A 3,783-nucleotide genomic window follows, 5' to 3' on the forward strand; every position below is an offset into this window, starting at 1 on the left:
ACTCACAGAGATCCACCTGCCTCTGCCTCCCAAGTGCTGGAATTAAAGGCGTGTACCACCACACCCAGCTTTTATTGTGTTTTTTAAGAACTTTTTCAACAACAATAATCTATGCACTCCCAAATTCAGGACTGCACCTGCCACAAAGCTGATACTTGATCACTGTTGGTGGAATGAATTCCTGGGGTGTGGTGAAAGATATTCTCATTAACTGGTGCCATGTTTACTAACTCTAGCTGAATAGTCACCCTAGAAGAAACTGGGATCTGGAATTAGCCCACCAAGAAGGGCAGATCCAGAGAACCCCAGTGCAGAGACTGGAAGCCCCGCCCAGCCTGGGGGTATATCTAGGAGCTAGTTATCAAAGTGTTCAGAATCAGGAAGATGTCAGGGCACTGGGTTTGAATAGCCAATCAGGCAAGTGGTAGTAATCATAATAGATACCACTTATTCAGCATTCACTACCTGTTGGGAGCTGTGCCTATAGCTTCATATACAAAATCCCTGGGATAAGTATTACCACCCACATTTTATAGGTAAGGTGGAATACATAACAAGATCTTCCCAATTCCGAAGCTGTGCTCTTTCCTGTGCACAAGAACTTCTCAAACTTGAATGTGCACTGAATCACTTGAGTGCCTTGTAAAAGGCTAACAGTTTCAATAAGCCTAGGGTGGGGCCTGAGGCTCTGCAGTTCTTACAAGCGCCTGCTGATTGATGCTGATGCTGCCTGTCTATGGACTGAGTTTTGAACCTTAAGACTATAAATGATACCTCATGTTTTTTCTCTGAGTTTAAGTAACTCTCCCAGGGCACATGGTAGAGCCAGAATTTTTTTCGTTCAAAGCCTTCGCTCCTAGACATTAAAACATCTGCCTCGGGACTGGGGAGATGGCTCAGCAGTTAAGAGCACTGGCTGCTCTTGTGAAGGACCTGAGTACAATTCCCAGCACCCAATGATAGCTAACAGCAGTCCTTAACTCTAGCTCCTGGGGATCTGACACCCTCTGGTGTCTGTGGGCATTGCACAGCACGGATGCGCGGATGCAGGCAAAACACTCACATACAAAATAAAAATAACACAATTTTTGTAAAAATCCTGAGCCGGGCATGGGTCATCCCAGCACTTGGGAGGCAGAGGCATGTAGATCTTTGTGACATTGAGGCCAGCCTGGTCTACATAGTGAGTTTCAGGCTAGCTGGGGCTACAGGGAGACCCTGTCTCAAAAAGACAAATAAATATAAATAAGTAAATAAATAAACAAACAAATAAATAAATAAAATCCTGCTTCATTCTATTGGTAGAAAAGAGTGTCCCAGTGCCTAGGCTGAAGCTTATGAAAAAATTCTAGTTCCTGAGAAGTAGACAGGTGCCATTAAAACTACAAGATTTACCAAAATAAGGTCTCTGGTAGAGGAAACAAGACCAAGGCCCAGTTACCAGACTGTGGTACAGGATGAGACTTCCATCTTAAGATCAAGTAGAGGGTGAATTTCCAGAATTAGGACACAGTGGCAAGGGTGACTTGATGCTGAGATTCTGGAGTGTGTCCATTCCGTTCCTCCTCCTAGGGTCTGATATGGGGCCATAGACTAGGGTGACACACCTCATTTGTGAGAAAGGAGAACATGGTAGCTGGGAGTCAAGAAGCCTCATAGTCTGTGCCCCAGGATCCTTGGCACTGCCCAGAGAGGTCAGGTCTGCCTAAGCCTTAACAGTGTGCTTTGAAGCTGTAGCACCCACTCCCTGCACTCACTTCCTTTCCCTAGCCTTCATCCTCTTAGTTTCCTCCTACCCTGGGTCCTGACTTACATGTACTCTGCTTGTAGGACAGGGCAGGATGGTTCTGTATCTTAGGCCTTCATCGTATTAACTGAACTGTCAGGATCTATAATAATTGCTTTATATTTTTCTTTCTTTGTTCATCTTGCCTTGGCTTCCTGAGAAGATAGAGAAACCAGAGGAGCCTGTGTTGGCTCAGTCTCAATGGGCCACAGTGCCAAGCAAGAGCACAAGGGAGCGGGGTGCTTCTCCCGCTCTCTTCCAGGCTGCAGCCAGCCGGGCTATGGCAGCTGTCGGCGGCAGAGGTTGCTTCAAGAGTCAGTAACTATATTAGGATCTTAGTCAGAACTTTTGATGACTTTCTACTAAAGGCCACTTCAGAACTTCCCCTAACAAAGGAGAGGTACAAACGTGACCTTTGATATAAGCTGGACTTCAAAGGAGAAAAGGGTCTGGATAAATTTTTTAGTATAAAAACTGACATTTCAGAGTTGGCTTTGCAAAGAAATTTTAAGACAGCACTCTGTCACTGTTAGTGTTGTAAGAGAAAAAAGCCTGGTAAATAATCTCTTAGCTATATTAGGATAATTTCCTGTGAGCCGAGATCCCACTGTCACTTCTGCCCCCAGGCAGAGTCGCCCTATTGAAGTGGCTCCAGGAGCAAGAATGTCCATGGACAAAAAAGGGTTGATAAAAGAAGCAGGTACCACCAGCATCTTCTTACTCTTTTTGGTCTGGTTGATTCACCTTTTAAAATTCATTTTAGAGGCTGGGGAGATGGCCCAGTGGTTAGCACTTGCTGCTCTTGCAGAGGACCCAGGTTTGGTTTCCAGCACCCACACAGCAGCTAACAACCCCCATAACTCCAGTTCCAGGGATCCAATGCCCTCTTCTGGCCTCTGTGGGCATGGCATGGCATGGGTGCACTTACATACATGTAGGCAAAATATTCATACACATAACAATTAATTAATTAATTGAAATTTATTTTAATTCTTTGTGGGGTTTGTTGTTTTGTTTTGGGGACAAGTCTTGCTATTCAGCCCTGGGTGGTCTAGAATTTACCATGTAGTCCAGGTTAACTGGTTCTTTTGTTTGTTTAACTTTTTAAAATTTATTTTTATTTTATGTGTCTAATTGTTTTGCCTGCATGTAGGTATGTGCACCATATGCATGCAATACCCATGGAGGCTAGAAGAGGGTTATCAGATCCCCTGAAACTGGAGTTAAGGATGGTTATGAGCCACCATGTGGGTGCTGGGAACTGAATCTGGGCCCTGAACCACAGCAAGCACTCTTAACAGATGAGTCATCTCTCTAGCCCTGTTTGTTTTATTTACATTTATTTATTTGTGTATGTGTGTGTGTGTGTGTGTGTGTGTGTGTGTGTGCGCACGCGCACGCCATGGTATGAGTGTGGTGGTCACAGTTCAACTTCTGGATTCTCTTCTTCCACCATATGAAGCCCAGGAATCAAACTCAGGTCTGGCCACAAGCACCTTTACCTGCTAAGCCCTGTTTGTTTTTCTGAAACAGGGTCTCATGTAGCCCATACTGGCCTTGAACTTACCATATAACAAAGGCTGTCTTTGAGCTCCTGATCCTCCTGCCTCTGCCTCTGGAGTGCTGGGATTACAGATGTGTACCATGACACCCAGCTGGTTGATTCTTTCTTGAGAACCCCTTGAGCCTTTGGCTCATCTGCAACTGCTCAAATGCAAGTCACTTGACAAGGTTCTCCCAGGATTACGCATAACATGAGGAATCCCCCCCCAAATTATAGACATTTCTCAGTTTTGTTTATCCTACTTAAAAAAAAAAAAATCCCGAAGCAGGCGGATCTCTGTAAGTTCCAGGCCAGCCTGGTCTACATAACGAGTTCCAGGACAGCTGGGGCTACAGGGAGACCCTGTCTCAAAAAGAACAACAACAACAAAAAAAAATCAAAACAGGGCCTGGAGAGATGGCTCAGTGGTTAAGAACACTGGTTGTTCTTGCAG

This window comes from Nannospalax galili, unplaced genomic scaffold (assembly GCF_000622305.1).
Source record: "Nannospalax galili isolate Female #2095 unplaced genomic scaffold, S.galili_v1.0 scaffold1119, whole genome shotgun sequence".
Taxonomy (NCBI): domain Eukaryota; kingdom Metazoa; phylum Chordata; class Mammalia; order Rodentia; family Spalacidae; genus Nannospalax; species Nannospalax galili.